This window comes from Sus scrofa, chromosome 9 (genome assembly GCF_054392235.1).
Source record: "Sus scrofa isolate SSC_HxYL_T2T_F1_AM1 chromosome 9, Sscrofa_HxYL_maternal_Yorkshire_Landrace_v2.0, whole genome shotgun sequence".
Taxonomy (NCBI): domain Eukaryota; kingdom Metazoa; phylum Chordata; class Mammalia; order Artiodactyla; family Suidae; genus Sus; species Sus scrofa.
In genome coordinates, this window is record NC_139391.1 from 49,664,617 (window position 1) to 49,686,263 (window position 21,647).

At 42.5% G+C, this 21,647-nt stretch overlaps 1 protein-coding gene across 3 annotated transcripts in view; it reads right to left on the reverse strand.

Annotated features, from left to right (window-relative positions):
* The window catches only part of LOC102164776 (uncharacterized), a 441,263-nt gene extending 437,202 nt beyond the window's left edge, over positions 1 to 4,061 (reverse strand). For all 3 annotated transcript variants that reach the window (XR_014815509.1, XM_084976403.1, XM_084976401.1), the window contains exon 1: positions 3,883 to 4,061. The gene's annotated coding sequence lies outside the window, so the exon portion shown is untranslated. The remainder of the gene's footprint in view (positions 1 to 3,882) is intronic.
* Positions 4,062 to 21,647: the final 17,586 nt, after the last annotated feature.

The following is a 21,647-nucleotide window of genomic DNA, read 5'->3' on the forward strand; positions in this document are numbered from 1 at the left end:
ATACAAAGAAGAATGCAGCCTGGTCCTTCAGGAACTCAGTTTAGTGAGAGACCCCAACATGAAGACAGAAAATTATAATTTAAGGAGTACCAACATGCAACAGAAACTCATATAAATGAGTGGTACTAAGTCACGGGGGAGGGGCTGGAGAGGGAGTGGGATCTATATTGGGTCATAACAGAAGCAGCTCACCAGGTGGGGACAAGACAAGTTTTGGGTGCTCTAAGTTTTCATAAAGAGTATTTCACTGTTTTTAACTTGTGATAATCTTGTTTGATACCTGCCCATTTATAGGATGAATACAAGAGACTTCTTCTCTGGCTTATTCCTATGTTTGGAACGTTCCATGATTAAAACTGATTTTTGGGGGGGGGGGGGGAACAAAGTGGTTAGTTTGTTTTTTTGTTTGTTTTAGGAAACAAAGAAATGTACGTGGCTGGGGGCAAACGATAGGAAGCAGCTGGGAGGTGGGTTTTGATGGATCTGGGCCAGATGGGGGAAGATGTAGTGTGTTGGAATGAATGTTTTATATTTTGTTGTTTAAACAAAAGGGAGTAACATCAGATTATTAAACGGAATTGAAATGACTTTTGTCGTCACCAGACAGCTATGTCAGGGGTGGCAGTGGCAGAGACTGACCAGGCTGGCCCATCCACCTTTGCTTACCGTCTCCAGAAACAGTGCCCTCCGGATGCTGAGAGCAAACCAGACAAGAAAAGATTAGAATCTGGAGGACAAAGGATGCTCTTGACACGTTCGAGCTGGCCAGAGTGCTTTCGAGGCCAGCACATTAGGCGCAGGGAGGTGAGCCAGGCAGGAGAACATGTGTGTTCAATTCCAGTCCACCAGCTCACCAGTCAAGCCATCCCTGCACCACCCCGTTACCTCACGGGGTCCCACCAGCCCCAGGATTGAAGGCCAATTGTGTGTTGCTGTGACAGCAAGTATTGAAAAGGAAAATAAAGAAGCGACGAGCTGCGACACGCTATCATTAAGTAATCATAATTTCCTCCCTCTATTACGACAATAGATGTCACTCTCTCATCTGGAAGGCAGGCCACGTATAGAAACACCATGTCAAAAACCCTTTCACACTAAGACAGAGGGGGACGAGTTCGCTGGGTGTGGAATAGAAGATCTTGATGGGTTGCATCCACCCCGTTTCCCACCCTCCAACTCCTACATGCGCTGATAAAAGTCAGATCTGTAAAGAACTTCAAAGCCTCCCCAGTCTGACAAACAGTAATAAAACAAGAAATTGAAAAAAAAAAAAAAAGTGCACAGAGGAAGCAGAGCTGACAAGTGTTATGATGGTTCTGTTTTAGTAATCAGCACACTGACTGCGGGGCACTTCCTCCTCGCGGGAAGCCGCGTCTGGGCTGTCAGCGATGAAGGAGGACAGAAAGGTCAGGCGGCGAGGGATGCTGCTGGCCTGCAGGGAGCCACTGCACATTCTTCCCAGCTCCTTTCCTCCAGTCCACTTCCCAGCCCAAGCCCAACTACTCCCTCACCGCCTTCCAAAAGGGAAAATATGGGCAAAGCAGACTCCGTCTGGCCGCTCCCCTTCCCGGCCTCCACTTAACAGAGGACTTGGGTTGGGGGGGGAGGGCAAGGGGAAGGGGAACAACGAGGAAATAGCTCTGGAATCCAGGACATCTGGCTTCTATTCAGACCCAATCACCGACCTTGGGAGCATATTGAAAGCATTTGGCTGTCTCCACAGTCTAAAAGGAGCTATTTATTTCAGACTCAACCACCAGCCCAAACATATGCCTCCATTTGGAAACAATTGGAGGTAAACTTTTTTTTTTTTTTTTTTTTTTTTTAAAGGAGGGAGGTGGAAAGAACACAGGACTTTGAGTCAGAAGACGGACCTCCATTCCAACCACTGATCGGCCACTTGCTCGCGACGGCTGTATGACTCTTTGGCTCCCTTAATCTCACTGCAATTTCCATCTCTCAACAGTCAGACCTTGATTTAGTTGCTCCCTCACGGAGAGACTGAGGAGCCGTGCTTGGTAAAGGGTCGCCTCTCTCTTCAGGCACAGGCTTGGCTGGAGTTTACTCACTGGGTATAAAATGCCCAGCTCTCCCCTAGTGCTGCATCATCATGTGGCTAAGGTGCACCTGAGTGCTGATTTACTTTCAAGTGTTTCCTGGTGTGCGGGATTATCGCTGGGACTATTTTTATGCCAATAATGCGCAACAACCCATCGCTGAGATCAGTCCAGGGCAAACTGGAAATGCCAAGTTCCCAAGCCATCACTGGACAGTATGTGCCATAATGACTAACCCTGCCTCAGCATTAACCATCCACAACAGGTCATAAGCTTTCTCCATCCCTTGCTAGAAGCTGCCTCCCATATAAGCCCCATGGCTTCTGCTGTCCTGAATCAGATGAAAGGCGACCATCTTGTTGGAGTTGTTACTGGAAATATCTGCTAAGACACCAAATGTGCACTCGTCCACGGAGAGGGAGAGCTGCTCCTACCTCAACACCTGTGTTTTGGGGTTTTTTTTCTGTCTTTTGCTTTTTAGGGCCATACCTTCAGCATACAGAGGTTCCCAGGCTAGGGGTCTCATCAGAGCTACAGCTGCCAGCCTACACCACATCCATGCCAGATCCGAGCCGCATCGGCGACCTACACCACAGCTCACGGCAATGCCGATCCTTAACCCACGAAGCAAGGCCAGGGATGGAACCCAAAACTTCATGGTTCCTAGTCGGGTTTGTTTCCACTGCACCACCACACAAACTCCTCAACACCTGTGTTTTATTAGTCCTGTTTTCTAGCCTCAAGGTCACACCTGAGCTTCCTTTGCTATGGCCAGTTGGTGGAGCCCCTCATGGGCCCATTAGTGTTCACTCTAGTATCACATCCAGAACATTCCTAAGTCATCACGCCTCACTAAATCTCCAATACTAAAGATCTCAAAAACCCCAACAGGGGCTATTGCCACAGTATTTGACAAAGTATAAGACAGTTTCACTAGCTGCTCTCACAACCACCCTGTAATTGTATGCAACTCTGCAGAGAAGCAAACAAGTCTTGCCAAAGTGGCACCCCACAGCTCTCGGCTCGGAATCCTCCGCTTCATGTCACAGCTTCCGAAATAGGTCGTTGGCACTGCTGCCATATGTGGGGTTGTGGGGAAGGGAATCCCAGGACAGGAAGGTACAGGAGGAGCCCCAGCAAACATTGTATTCAGTGAAGACCCCCATCACACACACACCAGAGGACTTAAGTCAGATACAGGTATTCCCCATTCCCACCCCTACTGAGCTTTTTGCCTGCAACAAAATTTTTTTTTATATTTTTCCGCTGCACAGCATGGAGACCAAGTTACACATACGTGTATACATACTTTTTCCTCCCATTGTTGTGTGGCAATGTAAGTATGTAGACATAGTTCTCAATGCTACACAGCAGGATCTCATTGTAAATCCATTCCAAGAGCAATCTTAGCCCTTAAAATCGTGGAGGAAGCAGAGCTGGAGTGGAAATTGCCAGCCTCCAGACCTAACTACGACACCCGCCCCCTCATCTCCCAGTATTTCTAAGCCCTGCCTAAGGGTTTGGTTGTCTGGGACCTTAGCTTCACCAGGACATTGAGTGAACTTGTTGTCTGCCCACCTCGGTGTGAGCCCAGCTAATGCTTCAGCCAGACGTTTGTTTCCTAGGTTTCCTACCAACCAAGTCTTCTGGAAGGACTTTAGTATCACTGAAGGCACCTTTAGGCCAGCAGAGAAAGTAAAGAACGAATTTCCGCACCTTGATCTAACTTCAACGCTGGCCCCTCTGGGGAAGCCTTACTTTGGAGGCTCCAGCTCCCTTCCCACTCCTCCCCCAGACTGATTCGGTGTCTCCTATATACCTGTACCTGCTCGATGCCTTCCCTTCTCCTGCAAGAGCACTCGGTCCGCCGTTACCCAACCAGGTGCCTCTTGCCCACAGCACGGCAAAGCCAAATCGCTGAGACCGCGACGTCTGTAATGAATAAGGTTTACTTAGGAAACAGCCAAGCGAGGAAACAGGAGAGTACGTCTCAAGCCCACCTTCTAAAGGCAAAGGGTCCCGGGTACTTATGGGAAAAGGAACAAACAAGCAGGGCGTTCTGGGGCAAGCAGGGCTTGGGGAGAGGAGATGGGGAAAACATGTGAGCATCTTCATTCTGCGCAGGCGTAACTGAGCTGCAGGCACGTTCTAGGGGTGGAGTTTTCCACCCTCTGACGTCAAAAGGACACTCGCGCATGCTCAGTTGAAGGGTGGAGGGACCTAGTGGTCTCAATCCCCTCAGCTTGAACGAGATTCAGCTGACTTCAAGTTCCCAGTGAACAGGTCAGGCAAACATGTTGTTTAGGCTACGTGCCGCTTGGCCAACTTGCAAGCCTTAAACTGACGTTTATTAGTGAAGGCAGGTGAGACGGTTTTAGCTCATCCTTAGGTTTCACCACCATATTGGAAACGTCTGCGTGTTTTTCTATCACTGCCTCTGCCTTGTGGGCATGGATATTCTGTCTGGACTGCTAAGGCCATAGTCCCTGGTATAATGTCTTTGATATAAGCACTCAGGATACAGTTGATGAATGAATAAATGAACTATGTTTTTTTTTTAAAAAAAAGCCTGTGTAAAGATAAGCTGCATCATAGGATGTAAAAAATAAAAATTGGTACAATGATGATATTAAGTGATTTTGTTTTATTTTCCTTATTTAAAAAATTATTTATACTTCTACAGCCTGGAGAAAAATAAGACCTGCTTCCAAAAATTTTTATGAAGTAAGAAAAACACTGACACCTGGCGACAGGCGTAAAAGGAAGCTAGAGGCTTAAATTTCAGAACTCCTCAATACCAATGGCGCTTTCCAAAGGCCTGACTCCAAATTTATATTAATCATTTTCTATTGTTTTTCTTAGGGTGCTTCCCAAATTGCATGTGCTTTAGGCCGTTTAGGTCCGCTCCTGCTGAAACCAAAACCCAATAAAAATAGCACAAAAATAAGACCACAGTAGGACTGGACTTCTGAGTATCAATGCAAATAATCCTAAACAAGATTTTATCAAGCAGAACTCAGCTGCATATAAAATTATGACCAAGTGGGTTGTATTTCAGGATTGCAAGGAAAGGTCAGTATTAGGAAGCTACTAATATAGTTGATCATTATAATATCTCTAAGGAGGAAAATCTTACATTTTCATGGTTGTAAAAAAGCCATTGGTAAGCATAGAACATTTATTACCTATTTCAAAAACTCATTAGATACATTCTTTCTTAACATGATAAATATATATGTAACTTTACTGAAAAAGCCAGTGTCCTGTTATCCACTGTTGAGTAACCAACCATTCAAAATCAGTGGTTTTAAAACAATAACCATTATTTATGTTGCTCACAAATCCGGGTGTCTCCTGGGCTCAGTGAGGCAGCCCCTGCCTGGGTCTGTCAGAGATGGCCTCGAAAGCATCAAGGACTGAACTTGCTCCATGGCTTCTCTACTCCAATGTCTGGTGCTCAGCCTGAGAAGGTTAAAACAGCTGGGGCGCCTCAGGCATCACTCTCCGTGGGTGACCTTCAGGTAGAGAGCCCTCAGAGGAACTAAAGTTTTTAAATGGCAACTGAAACTACCCCAAACCAGGTATCCTGGGAGAGAAAAACAGGCATGACCTTTTCTAACCTTTCTGGGAAAGCCTACAGAGTCGATTTTGCTGAATTCTGTTCCCTGAGGCGACCATAAAGGCCTATCCAAGTTCAAGGAGACAAGACTCCATCTTTACGGGAGACTGTCAAAAATGTGCAAATCTGTTTTGAAAACCACCAGGGTACTTAAATGAGGACACATCAGAAGCATTCCTGTTAAAGTCAGAAACAAAATGAGGATGCCCACTATGCACTGTGATTTGGTATTTGACATTGCTCTAGCACAGAGATGGGCAAACTTTCAGTAAAGGGCTAGATAGGAGATATTTAAGTCTTTGCTGTCAAATCTATTCAGCTGTAGCGTAAAAGCTCATAGATAATAGGTAAATGAATGCATGAGGTTGTGATCCTGTTGAACTTTACTTGCAAAAATAGGTGGCAGGCTTGATTCGGTCAATGGGCTGTCAGTGACTGAACCTCATTTCTGGCAGCACTCATTTAGAAAAAGGAAGGAATGAGTAAAAACATTGGAGAAGAGGAGATAAAATTATTTTTTTGCAGATAATATGCTATTTTTTTTTTTGCGAAGCCCAAAGAATCAACTGAAAAACTCTAACAATAAGAAAATTGAGAAAAATGGATGAGTGTGTAATTGGAATACAGAAACCAATAGCTGTAGTATTGTGATATAATAAATATTTATTTTATCTGTAGTATTGTGATATAATAAATATTTATTTTATCTTCACCTGTATTCTTGATACATGAGTTTCTAAAACCCTTGGAATTTTCTGCGTGGTAAGGATGGGGGGACATCTTTTATCATTCGTAATAAGCCCCTTTTAATCATACTTGGGTTTATGCTAATAAGGTGACTCTTGGTGGTCCACCTAGATCTGTTGACAGAGGAAGCAACCACATGATTAGGGGGTGGGAACTTTCAATCCCACCCCCAACCTCAGGGGAGGGGACAGGGGATTGAGATTCAGTTAATCACCAATGCCCAATGACTTAAATCACTCATGCCTATGTAATGGAGCCTCTACAAAAATCCCTAAATAATGGGATTCTGAGATCTTCCAGATGGGTGAATGCATATAAATGCTGCTCCCAGAAAAGGCATGGAAGTTCTGCAGCCCCCATTCCACGCCACCACATACCCTATGTACCTCTTCATCTTTGTCTTGCCCTGTGAACTTATCCTTTTTTTTTTTTTTTTTTTTTTTTTTTTTGCATTTTAGGGCCACACCTGCAGCATATGGAAGTTCCCAGGATAGGTGTGATCCTGTTGAACTTTACTTGCAAAAACAGGTGGTGGGCTTGATTCGGTCAGTGGGCTTTCAGTGACTGAGCCTCACTTCTGGCAGCACTCATTTAGAAAAAGGAAGGAATGAGTATAAGTATTGGAGAGAAGGAGATAAAATTATTTTTTTATTTTTTCAATCAGAGCTACACATGCCGGCCTAAGCCACAGCCACAGCAACACCAGATTTGAGCTGCTTTTTCTGACCTATGCTGCAGCTTGAGGCAACGCCAGATCCTTAACCCACTGAGCAAGGCCAGGGATAGAACCCACATCCTCATGGATGCTATGTCAAGTTCTTAACCCACTAAGCCACAACAGAAACTTCTGTATACTTACTTCTGAATACACAAAATGATGAAAATGCAAGGTTATATGTTACAGTAGTGTTTGGAATAGCAAAATATTTCAAACAAGGAGCCCAGCAATAGAGAATTGGTTAAAGTATTGCATGTGCATTCAAAGGTCACTAAGTATCCATTGGGGAAGAATGAGGAAGTCCTTTGTGTATGAATGTGAAATATATACTGTTCCATATATACTGTTCATTAAACCTGCAGGCATAGTGCAAACCATATGTATGGTCTCTTCCATTTGTCCAAAAAAGGTAGGAAGAGGATGGAGTTTCCTTCATGGCTCAGTGGTTAACGAACCCAACTAGGACCCATGAGGATGCAGGTTCCATCCCAAGTCTCACTCAGCAGGTTAAGGATCCGGCGTTGCCGTGAGCTGTGGTGTAGGTCACAGACAAGGCTTGGATCTGGTGTGGCTGTGGCGTGGCCTAGGCCAGCAGCTATTGCTCCCATTCAACCCCTACACTGGGAACTTCCGTATGTCTTGGATGCAGCCCTAAAAAAGAAAAAAAAAGAAAAAGGCGGGAAGAGGAAATAGATATAAACATACGCATACAGGCATTTGCTAAAATGTTTATGGAACACTGCACAGGAGACTGATACATTATTTGCTTCCAGAAAGGGGAACTGGATGCCTGGGGGGCAGAGATAGAGACACATTCTGCATCAAACTGCCCCAACTGTGTTCTGATCCTTGAACCATGTGAGTGCATTAACTAGCCAAAAAGTAAGTAGCATTTTTAAAATATTCTTTCTGCACTAAATAAAAATCAATGGACTTTACATCTTTCAAATTTTTTGTTATTATTTACTTTTCTTCACAAGTTATCACAAGCCCCAAATTTTGAAGTCACACAGATCTGGACAGACATATTGAACAGCGATTAAGACCACAGACTCTACAGGTCCAAATGGCCTGGATTTGAATCCCGAACCTGCCAGCTAGAAGCTGTAGGATCTTGAGTCTGTTACTTAACATCTCTGTACCTCAGTTTACATACCTGTAAAACAGACGTATTGATAACTCCTTTGTCAGGTAACTGGGATCGTCTCTGTTCAGTGTTTTATCCCATGCCTTGATGGAGTGACTATGTAATAAAATATGCTGTAGTGTCTATCAGGACAAATAAAAGATGAAGGAGGAATTAGAAAGGTGGGCATATTTCTGAGGATATATAGAGAACACAGTCTTAGAACTGAAAGTGACCTTAAATTTGAGCAACACCTCGATCGGTACTTTATTTTTTTATTTTTTTTACAATAAAAAGTTATTAATTTAATGGAGATATGTGCACAAACATTTGGAGAATAATTTCCCCTGGGTCAAATACCCTTAGTTTCAGAAGCAGGCTTCACTCCTTTCTAGAGCAAGAAATCCTAACTCAAACATTGTCATTTGGCAACCCCACCCCTTTTTTTTGTCTTGACCACATATGTATTTGTGATCATACACATCAATGAATACATTAAACAAAGTCCTCCAGTCTCCAGCCCACCTTCTCAGATTCACTGTTTGATGTTTCCTTAAAAACCCGTTTTCCTATAGTCCAGCCCATATTTTTTAACAGTTTTGTTGAGATATCATTGACATATAAAAACAGTATTTATTTAATGTATTTATTTGTTGTCTTGATATACATATACATTGTTTGTTTGTTTTTTTTTAGGGGTACACCTGAGGCATATGGAAGTTCCCAGACTGGGAGTCGAATAGCACCTACAGCCGCTGGCCTACGCCACAGCCACAGCAATGCAGGATCCAAGCTGAGTCTGCAACCCACACCACCGCTCGAGACAATGCCGGATCCTTAGCCCACTGAGCAAGGCCAGGGATCGAGCACTCATCCTCATGGATACTAGTCAGGTTCGTTACTGCTGAGCCATGATGGGAACTCCCTACATATGCATTCTGAAATGATCACCATAGTCAAGCGAGTAACATTCATCAACTAACATAGTTAACCATGTGTGTGTTTGTGTGTGCGTTTGTGTGTGTTAGGATTTAAATTGAGAGCTATCCTCTTAACAGATTATAAGCATACAAAACAGTATTGTTAACTATCATCACCATTGCTATACATTAGATCTCCAGAACAAGTCAAGCTGTCAAACTATTTCTCAATCACAAATTTTAAAAAATGATTTTGATATCAATCCTTGGAGAAAATAATCTTAGATTTGAATAAACAAAAACAGCAAAACCTTTGCTCTTTTGAACTTCATACCAGTCATCTGATGATTTTTTTTTTTTTTTAAAGAATAGCCACATCTAGGTATGGCTATGTTTCCTTTTTTTTTTTTCAATCGGTACTTTATAATGCAGGAGAGGATGCCTAATGCCTTAAAGCCACTTGTTAAGGGCAGGTGTTCTTGAGCTTGTTTGACAATGGCACCCTTGACCTACAGAAAGCCTATCATTATCTTTCAGGAAAATACTATTTAGAGCAGAGCTTCTCAAACCTTAATATGCCTATGACTCCTACAGCCACTGGCCATAGCCACAGCAACTCGGGATCCAAGCCTACCTGCAACCTACACCCACAGCTCATGGCAATTCCAGCTCCTTAACCCACTGACAGAGGCCAGGGATCAAACCCACATCTTCATGGATACTAGTTGGATTTGTTTCCACTACGCCACAATGGGAACTCCGGATTTATTCTTGAAATGTAGCTTCTGATTCAGTGGGTCTGCGGTGGGGCCTAAGAGTTTTTATTTCTAACTTTTTCCCAGATGATTCCAATGCAGCTGGTGAAATGCTGATATGTACAGTGTGTCTGCAAAAGGGGAGTTCCTGTCATGGCGCAGCGGAAATTAATCCGACTGGGAACCACGAGGTTACGGGTTTGGTCCCTGGCCTCGTTCAGTGGGTTGAGGATCCTACGTGGCCGTGAGCTGTGGTGTAGGCCGACAGCTATAGGTCCGATTAGACCCCAGCCTGGGAACCTCCATATGCCTCTGGTGTGGCCCTAAAAAGCAAAAAGACGAAAAAAAAAAAAAAGTATGTCTGCAGATGTATTCACGTACAGGCTTCCATTATTCAAGTGCATTGACTTGTCAATTTGTGTTTAATTGTATTTGCACCTTTAGCATTACAGGTTTTGCTATTTAAATGTGCCAGGCAGTTTGTTATGCAGTCAAGGGAAAAAAACCCGCAAGCAACCCCAATAATAGTGACAAACTTCAAAACTTATAACAGTGCATACATTTTGCCTAAAATGAAGACAGCAGCCACAACAAATATGCTATTTTCAAATGACATAGCATGACATTTGTTAACTGGACAGTTTTTGCATTTTGCAAATCTTAGGACAGTGGGTAGAGACCTGGGTTTGAAATTGCTCACTTTTCTGATCTTTGGTTTCTTCAACTATAAAATGAAGATAAAATTTCCCATGTCAAAAAACTGAATTGAAGCTATCAAATAAAAAGTGCTTGGCATTTAGCAGTCAATATATTGTTAATTGAAATCATTGAAGATTGTATTTGCTTAGGGTCCCACGTCACAAAACGTAGAGATTCTCTAAAACAGTTATTCTCAAGCTTTAGAGAATCACCAAGATTCTCTAAAGAAGAATCACCAAGAGGGCTTATTAAAACATAGGAACAAATGCCCAGGTCTCTAAAGTGGTTAGGCTGGGTCCACACTTCAAGAACCACCGCTCCAAAAGAAAAGAAAAACACATGAGAAACCATATACATTTATAGAAAAGGCTGCTATGATACGTGGTGCTTCCCCCGACCCCACACTACTGAGATATATGGATTTGGTCAAATACTTCTGTTGTAGAAAGTGGGTGAATTATCAGAAACTCAGAGACAGGATTCTGAAAACAGGTGGTCTTGATGGTGTACCCGAGCAAGGGCTGTTTACAGGGCTGTTTGCAAATACGGACTGGGGAAATGACAACCATGAAGAAAGAGAACTGGTGCATCAAAAGCACATCATGTCAGAGTAAGCTTGTTCCTTTCCTGACAGTGTTCTTGCCCTAAAACAGATTTTATGAAAGCATTTACAATGACTTTAAATGACATCTGGTAGAGAGAAAGAAAAAAAAATATATATATATATATGTATAAAAAGATAGCTAAGAGGATTACCAAATTCTAGGATAAATAAAGAATTAGTATAATGAAACATGTCCATTAAGAGCTTCCTGCTGATGGGTCTTCCGCTGACAAATGAAAACTAGCCTTCATGTCTTAGGAACGCAATACAGTTGCCCTGTTAGATAGACCCATATAAGGACACTATCCGGGTAGGTCAAAAAAGGGTTCAAACATTTAACCTAGTAGGTGAAGAGTTATCCCACAAAGTCTTCCCTCTCTTCTAAATCTCTTAATGATGCTCAGCTCTCACTGATCTATAAATTTCTTACTCCCATATGCAAAGACCTCTAAAATTCAGCCCAGCTTCATGGACCCATGTTCCATCATAGCCCCACACGTACCTAACACTTCAGCCAGCTTGGATCGCATAATCTTCTCCAAACATACTCCTAACTTTGTCTCTGCCTTTATCTGTGATATAGCCTTTAAAATCTTCTCCCTCCATCCCACAGCCGTCCTCCATATGGCACGTAAGGGTGGAAATCTATTCACTCAGGTGTGAAAGAAAAGAGATTAATTTTATGTCTTACTGATCCAGTGTTCCTCATAAGCCCCTGCCCCATGGTTAAGTAGGAAGAAGGGTCTGCCTGGATTTAGTTGAATCCAGCATAGTAATCGAAATTGTCCCTTTAAGCAACACTTAGTCTCTGTATGGAAAACAGAACACCTGTGCCCTGACGGCTCCTTCTCCTGCTGGCCTCCCCAGCTCTTCTCTGCAGAGGCATCTGTGAGTGACAGGGAGGCAGGGCGTGACTTGCTGGACCACACAGTGGAAGCAAAGGCTCTGGGATTCTTGAGTGTCTCAGTCTCAAGAGGGAGGGAGAAAATGGAATCTGTCTCTTCTTCCTCTCTCACTCCCTTCTCCTTTATATTCCTTCATTAAGAATCCTAATCTGAGTAGTTCCCACTGTGGCTCAGCAGGTTTGATCCAATTGGTATCCATGAAGATGTAGGTTTGATCCCTGGCCTCACTCAGTGGGTTAAGGATCTGGCATTGCTGTGGCTGTGGCATAGGCCGGCGGCTACAACTCCTGGGAACGTCCATGTGTCATAGATGCAGCCTTAACAAGACAAAAGAAAAAGAAAAAAGAATCCTAATCTCCCTCTAAGTTGATGAATCTATAAGACCAATAAGAAGGCCATATACCCAGAGAGCCTTGAAAAGAGAAGACATATACTTACCTTCCTTCCAAACTCCTTCATAACACTTTTTACTATTGGAAAATGTATCACTGGCATGGTACAGGTGTTTACTCTATCTGGGTAGAAAAGACATCAGCAAGATGCAGAGCAAGACAGAGGCAGTGGGCAGAGGGACCAGAGCTAGAGTGAGAGGAGAGAGGAGAAGAACAAAAACATAAAACTAGAAGATCCAAGAGGAGAAGAAGGGAGAATAAGAAATGAAGCAGAATGCTTTGGCAGAAAGAGCATTCCTTTCAAGAAGCCTTGGAGTCTTCAACTCTGTATTGGATGCATCTCATAACGTGCCTCCACTGTAGTATACCTAAGGAGGTTGGACCCCAAGCAGAGAGGTCTAATGCCTTGGAAATTTCTCCCATGTTCTGCATATGGCATGGAGACAGCCAGGCAATGGTCCTGAAGGGATAAATCCATGGAGATTTGGGCTACTCAGCAGACAGTGACTGACAACTATTGAACAGAAGGGCCTCCCCAATGCGTTAGCAATGGCTGACCTTTGGACCTTTGCATACCCTTGGGGAAAGGAACTCCAATAATGATGAGGCTTAATTTCCTGCCGGCAAGTTGATTAGAGATTTTGAGTCAGAAGCAATTTGATTTAAAGGAAATTAAGAAATTTGATATGCTTCACACACCTGGGTTTGCGTTCTAAGGTCCATCCCCACTATAATAGCTTAGCTTATGCTAAGGGAATTTGAACCTGGGGATGAATGAATCTGTGTTTGCAGAATTTAATATAACTCCTTATACTCTCTTTCCTGTGGCCAACCAGCTTGGGAGTATGCCCAGGCCACTCCACTTATCTCATTATCCGGTTATCTCATGATAGACAATATGAACACAGCAGAGGGATAAACAACAGAAGACTGTCTTGACCCTTCCCTTTTAAGGCTTACAACCCATGCTAGGCACCCTGTAGGTATCACAGTACTGCACAATACAATATCTTGCCTGTTTCCAACAGGGCTGGGGAATTAATTGACCTGACATTTGAGTCTTAAGCATCTTCACCAAGTAATTTCTCTCTCTTCTCCATCAGCCCTGTCAGCAGGCTCCCCACACATATAAATGAGATTAAACAAATGCACTCAAAATCAAAAACCCCAGAAGTTCCCAAGAACTTTGGCATCCTAAAGTGCTTCACATTCTTATTTCAAACTACCTTTCAGGTTTTAACTCCTACCACATACCTGCACACGCGCGCCCACATACACACACACACACACACACACACACACACAATTGTTCAGCCATACCTGGTTGCTTCCTTTCCTGAATGTGCCCTATCATACGTTTATGCATCTGCACACACTATTTTCTCTGCTTCTGTTGGCCTCCCCCTTCTCTCGACACCAACTAAAGCATCACGGTCCACTTCAGGTGTTGCTACCTCCCCTCTCAGGACGTATTAGAACTCCCTACTCTGTGTCCTCAGAGCACCTAGTGATGCTGGTCTAAAGCACATATATTATTTAGCAGTTGGTTTACCTGCCCCAGTTACTAACACATCAGCTCCCAGACAAGGAAGGGCTGTGTCCTGTGTATCTTTGCACCCGCAGTGTATTGCAGTGTCAAGCACATGGTAAGGTGTATAGATGAATGGCTGAACAAAGCAACTACATGGTCAGGAAGCAAAAGTGATGACAATACCAGATACAGAAACAGTCCAATGAGCGTGGGGAAGATGCTCAAATTCAAGTCTATCTTAATAGATAGTCAAACACTCCCCCCGATCGGAAGCTTGGGCTTATCACTTAACACAACTTGGAATAGATTTACAAGGAGATCCTGCTGAGTAGCATAGAGAACTATGTCTAGATACTCATACTGAAACAGAACAAAGGGTGTGTGGGGGGAATGTATACTTGTAAGGATAACTTGATCCCCTTGCTGTACAGTGGGAAAAAAATAAATTAAAAAAATATATAGGAGTTCCCGTCGTGGCGCAGTGGTTAACGAATCCGACTAGGAACCATGAGGTTGCGGGTTCGGTCCCTGCCCTTGCTCAGTGGGTTAACGATCCGGCGTTGCTGTGAGCTGTGGTGTAGGTTGCAGACGCGGCTCGGATCCCACGTTGCTGTGGCTCTGGCGTAGGCCAGGGGCTGCAGCTCCAATTCGACCCCTAGCCTGGGAACTTCCATATGCCGCGGGAGCGGCCCAAAGAAATAGCAAAAAAGACAAAAAACAAACAAACAAACAAACAAACAAACAAAATATATATAGTCAAACACATTTTTAAATTCAGGTTTTCTAAATGCGAATTTAAACCATTCCTTGGTTTTGTCCTAAAGACAAAAGGTTAGATGCATACACACATATCATAGATTAATTTCATAGACTACTCTTAAGGATAGGGGAAAAAAATCACAGAGTGACTGCAAAATAAATCAAAATATCTCCTAAACTTATTCCCATTCAGACTGCAGTTCTTCAGAATGCCTTAGGGACATTGGTATCTATATTTTTCATACACTTTTACCTCATGTATCATCAATAGAATTGCTCATAAAGTTTCTTAAACTACTTAAGAAATAACTTTAAAATATATGTGTATGTGTACAAATATTTTATTTCCGGCAATGATGGTGTGAGGAAGTTGAGGGATTCTCTTCAAGGAAAAAACAAGTATAAAACTAGACAAAATGATAAAATCAGCCATTTCAGCAAACTGGAAAACATCAAAAGACAGGGACCAACTTGAAAAGCATTTACTCATGAAAAATTGCTAATGCATTTAGTGAGAATGGCACATTCATGACCTTATTGCCAAGAACACTGCTATTGCTCCCAGATCAGGTGGTATGAAGCCACAGCTTTACTAGACAAGGAAGACAGTCAGTGATGTGTATCAGAGCTGACAGATACACAGCAAGAAGATTCTGGAAGCCAGAGAGCCATGGGAGAGCTGCAGTAAAATCTTCACACATCCCAGGCTGACTGCTAAACTACTGATGTGCTAGAAACATCAGAGAATTCAACCAAAAAGGTAAGCAAGACTTATAAATATGCTGGACCTTTTTTTTTTCTTTTTATGGCTGCACCTGCGGCATATGGAAGTTCCCGGGCTAGGGGTCCAATTAGAGTTGCAGTTGCTGGCCTATGCCACAGCCACAGCAATGTGGAATCCTAGCCACATCTGCAACCTATGTCACAGCTTGGGACAATGCTGGACTCTTAACCCACTGAGCAAGGCCAAAGATTGAACCCACATCCTCAGGGATACTATGTTGGGTCTTTAACCTGCTGAGCCACAATGGGAACTCCTATGCTGTATCTTTTAATACTCTCTTCAAGCCACAAACAGCTTGGGCAGCAAAGAACAGAAGCCTTATACTCTGTGCATATATCATTGACTGACCCTTAAGCTATGGAAAGGTACATGGGAAGCTCCTAGGAAGTCACACTGAAAGAAAAAAAAAAAAAAGGGCAGAGCCATTAGCAGCTGCACACAGAGAGGAGAAAGATTGGGTGGTTTAAGCAAATTAGGTGATTGCTACTTATTTAACAAAAATTTTAAAACCCTCAGAAGAATGGAACAGAATCCAAAGTCACTACAGCCTGCTATTTATAATATCCAGTTTTCAAAACAACACCACCATGTAAAGAACAGGAAAGTAGGACTCATACTCAGGAAATAATGTACGATTGATAAAAACTGACTCCACTGAGAACCATGGGCTGGATTTAAGAGACAGACTTCAAAGAGCTCCTATAAATGTGTGAAAAATGCAGAAAAACATGTGCAGAGAATTAAAGAAAACTACACTAAGACTGAATGAAGAGGAATATCAAGAGGAAAATTAAAACTATTTTGTGAAAAAAAGCAATTTCTGGAACTGAAAAATAAAAAGAATGAAATGAAAAATTCACAAACGGGCTCAAACGATCCAAGGTGGTAGAAGAAAGAATCAGTAACTTGAAGATAAAAAATACCTGATCCAAAGAATAGAAAGAAAATGATTGAAGAAAAACAGTCTTGAGATCTGTGAAACAATGTAAAGAATTCCTACATAAGTAGAATTGGATTCTGAGAAGGAACAGAGAGCAAGAAAGGGAAATATATTTAATATAGAAAATATAAAGAAATAATGGCCTAAAAATTCCCAAATTTGACGAAAAACAATAACAATTCTAAGAAAAAGAAGCCCTTTTAAGTAACAAATAGATGCCCATCCACCATGGCTTGGGGATAGACAGGTGGGGCAGGGTGCTGGCCAGACAAGGTGGGAGCCTTTCAGTGGCCTTGGCTCCACTCTGCAGCTGGGAGCACCATGTCAGTCAAGGCTGTTCCTACCTCTAACTTCTCCAAGAAAACCAAATCATCATGGAGGATCTACTTGATCCCAAAGTAACATCTTATTGCGACTTCTAACATCTCCAAGGAACCAAATCATGATGGAGGCTCTACTTGAGCCCAAGCTAACATTTTAGAGCAAGTAAAGAAACCCTTTTAAAAAATTAATGTATAGTTGGTTTACAATGTTGTACCAATTTCTGCTGTACAGAATGACCCAGTCATACATGTATATACATTCCCTTTCTTATATTATCTTCCATCATGGTCTGACCCAAGAGAGTAAATATAGTTCCCTGTGCTATACAGTGGGATCTTGCTGTTTATCCTTTCTAAATATAACAGTTTGCATCTACTGACCCCAAAACTCCCTGTGCATCCGCTTTCCTCTTAGCAACCACAAGTCTGTTCTCTATGTCTGTGAGTCTGAAAAGAAATCCTTTTAATTAACAAATTGAAAAACTCAAAAAAGACAAAAAAAAAAAAAAAAAGGAGTTCCCTCATGGCTCAGTGGTTAATGAATCCAACCAGGAACCATGAGGTTGCGGATTTGACCCCTGGCCTTACTCAGTGGGTTAAGGATCCAGCGTTGCCGTGAGCTGTGGTGTAGGTCACAGACATGGCTTGGGTCTCGAGTTGCTGTGGCTGTGGCATAGGCTGGCGGCTACAGCTCCGATTCAACCCCTAGCCTGGGAACCTCCATATGCTACGGGAGCGGCCCTAGAAAAAGCAAAAAAGACAAAAACAAAAAAACAAAAAAAAGAAAAAGAAAAACTGCCAAAACCGTTAGTTTCTGCTGGGATAATGTAACAATTAGAAGATAACGAACATCACTTACCCTCATTCCCCATCAGAATTACCGAAGCACAGCTGGAGCCACAGGTCACTGAAGCTTGAAAGTCCCTTCTCCCAATTCAGACTTCTCCAGACTCCCCTTTTACTCAACTCTTTGGTAACAATAATAGTAGCCATCACCTCTAAGCAGAAGGCAGTGTGAAAACTACTTTATCAAAGGAGCTCTTGGGATTCTCAAAATTCTACGAGCCTTAATCCTGTGAAATTCCTGAAGTGTGTGGTGGAGTCAAGACCATGTCCTCCATCACTGGCGGGTCCTCTTCCTCTGCTTGCTTCCAGTACTGGGCATGGTCCAAAGCTCAGGACCCTGCCAGACCACCCTGAGGTGCCGTCCCATCCATCCTCCAGCCTTGGATTCTGTTCACCTGAGTACTTTTCTGGTACCTCAAATCACTGTTAAAATGAGTTCGTCTATTGCCAGCACTGCCCCTTCTCCCTCCTGTTTCTGCTTTTAGGACCAGCTTCTTCCAGTTACACAAATCAGAATCTCTCTGTCCCCTCTCATTCTGAACCTTCCTTAACAGCCAATTCCATCTTCAAGGCATCTCTGGCATCCATCCCCACTTCCACCCAGAAGCATTACAACACGATCCTCATTGACCCCACTCCTTCCATCCCACCTGGTGGTACCAAGCCCACAAAACATTTGAGGGCTCCACTCTCTCCACTGATCGTCCCTCCACTCTTTGTCCTAAGACACCCCCCCCCCGATTTATTTTCTGAGAAGCCCTGGTAGCAGGCCAAATGCAACTCACCCTCCTCAAGAACACAAGAGCTCCTGGAAGTTCCATCTACCATCTGTACCTTTGCCAACAGTCAGCAGGCTATGGCCTGTGGCCAGATCTGGCCTTTGCCACCAGAGTTAAGAGGGTTTGCACATTTTTTTAATGACTAAAAAAAATCAAAGGAAGAAAAATATTTTGTGACACATGAAAATTGCATTAAATTCAGATTTCAGTGTCCATAAGTGAAGTTTTATGGGAACGTAGCCATGCCTGTCTGTGCACCTGTGGTCCAGGGTTTCCCCCATGTCACACGACAGGGTTGTGTCACCACAGAGAACGGGAGGCCCATAAAGATTACTCTTGAATACCCGGCCCTTTAAAGAGAAAGGTGGCCAATCCCTGCTCTTCACTGTAACCTTGACAATATCGATTATTATAACTGCTCGAAAGAAAAAAATTTGTTTTTGTCTTTTTAGGGCTGTACCCGCAGCATATAGAAATTCCCAGGCTAGAGGTCAAATCGGAAGTGTAGCTGCTGGCCTACACCACAGCCACAGCAATGACAGATCTGAGCCGCATCCTACACCACAGCTCACAGCAACACGGGATCCTTAACCCACTGAGCGAGGCCAGGGATGGAACCTGAGTCCCCATGGATACTAATCGGGTTGGTTACTGCTGAGCCACGACAGGAATCCCTAAAAATTTTTAAATACATTATAAATTTCTTAGTTTGTCACTTCTGATGTTTGTTAATATCTGTAAGTTTTCAATTTTGTGAGATTAACTCTATCCTTGTTTCCCCTTACTGTTCTCTTACATTTATGCTTGAGTAAGTCTTACTTTTTGTTAGTATCAGAAAAATATTTGCTTACATTTTCTTCTAACTTTTTAATGGTTTATTATTAGTCTTTTAACTTTTCTTTTTTTTTTTTTTTTTTGTCTTTTTGCCATTTCTAGGGCTGCTTCCACAGCATATGGAGGTTCCCAGGCTAGGGGTCGAATCAGAGCTGTAGCCGCCAGCCTACGCCACAGCCACAGCAACGCAGGATCCTTAACCCACTGAGTAAGGCCAGGGATGGAACCCGCAACCTCATGGTTCCTAGTCGGATTCGTTAACCACTGAGCCACGATGGGAACTCCTAGTCTTTTAACTTTTTAATGAATGTAGAACTTATGTCAATAAGGGGTGCAAATTAAACAAAATTCTCTTTTGCCCAAACCATTATTCAATTGTCCTAGACCATTTGTTGATTATATATTTATTCCCTATTATTTTGAAAAGATGCTATTGAAATACACTATTTTGTTCATTAAAATGATAATTAAGGAGTTCCCATCATGGTGCAGTGGAAATGACTAGGAACCATGAGGTTGCAGGTTTGATCCCCGGCCTTGCTCAGTGGGTTAAGGATCTGGTATTACTGTGAGCTATGGTGTAGGTCACTGATGCAGCTTGGATTCTGCATTGCTGTAGCTGTGGTGTAGGCTGGCAGCTGTAGCTCTGATTGGACTCCTAGCCTGGGAACTTCCACATGGCACAGGTATGACCCTAAAAAGCAAATAATAATAATAATAATAATAATAATTAAGCATCCTAACTATAAAGTTAAAGCAATGCTGTCTTTTCTATGAATATATTGAATGTTTTGCAAATGAAAAATGTTTTCAAATGTGTAAATCTGATGTTAAGGAGTTCCCATAATGGCTCAGTGGTTAACGAATCTGACTAGCATCCATGAGGATGCAGGTTGGATCCTTGGCCTTGCTCAGTGGGTTAAGGATCCAGCATTGCCATGAGCTGTGGTGTAGGTTGCAGATGTGGCTCGGATCTGGCATTGCTGTGGCTGTGATGTAGGCTGGCAGCTACAGCTCCAATTAGACCCCTAGCCTGGGAACCTCCACATGCTGCAGGTGTGGCCCTAAAAAAAAAAAAAAAAAAAAAAAAAAAAAAAAAAGAAAGCAACAAAACAAAACAAAATCTGATGTTAAAACTGAGAATGTAAAACTCTTATTTAGAATTAAAGCTTTCTTATACATTTTATCAACTTGGTTATGAAATCATAAAACTTTCGGATGTACAACAAAATTTGTTGTGCTCAATTCACTAAAAACAAAGCCAAAAAACAATCAAACAAACAAACAAAAAAACCCAGGAGTTCCTGTTGTGGCTCAGTGGGTTGAGAACCCAACATGGTGACCGTGATGATGCAGGTCCAATCCCTGGCCTTGCTCAGTGGGTGAAGGATCCAGTGTTGCCACAAGCTGAGGCTTAGGTCAAGGATATAGCCCAGATCCAGGGTCTCCATGGCTGTGGCATAGGCAGCACCTGCAGCTCCAGTTTGACCTCTACTCCAGGAAATTCCATATGCAGCTGATGCAGCTGTGGAAAAAAAAAAAAAAAGAAAAAGCCACCAAGTCTTAGGGTATTGCCTGCATCTGAACTCCCTATGTGACTATTTTGACAGTATTGCCTCACTGTTTTCACTGTAGTGGCATTAGATATTTTACTGTCTGCTAAGGAACTTCCTTTAATGTTCCACTTTCCAAATTGTCCTTAATATTTTCTCCTGCTTCTCCTCCTAAGTAAGATTCAGAAGTAAAAAGTGATTACTGTGTAATTTTGATTTTATGCTAATTTTTGGAGACTTGTCATCCAAAGAGCATTTAGTTCTCCTAATGTGAGGCATGTCTAACACATGTATTACACTGTACTGATGAGTGTGTTAAATAAATACTACCACTATGTCCCATCTTACAAAGGAGGACATGAAGGTATTGCAATACCACAATTTAGTTCTAATACTAAAAGACTCCACAGGTTAAGGGACACAGTCTGCGACAAGACTGCCCTAACTTCAGATACCAATCATGAGTACACTTTATAATGTATATAATCCATGATAGTGCATTATGAAATGCATAAAATAAGTACACATAAAACAAAGGGTGAATGCGCAAACATGATTCTTACGATCAAACTTTAGAGACAACTGAACCAGAGAAACACAACATACTACCAAAAGGAAATTAATGCAGTAACACTAGAATGAAGAAATTTTTTCTTAAACCATGAAATAGAACAAATGTGAGAAACCTACAGGAATCTTTACAACTCAGAAACTGTGGAATGGTGACAACTTACACAAAACTGGTTTAAAATAACC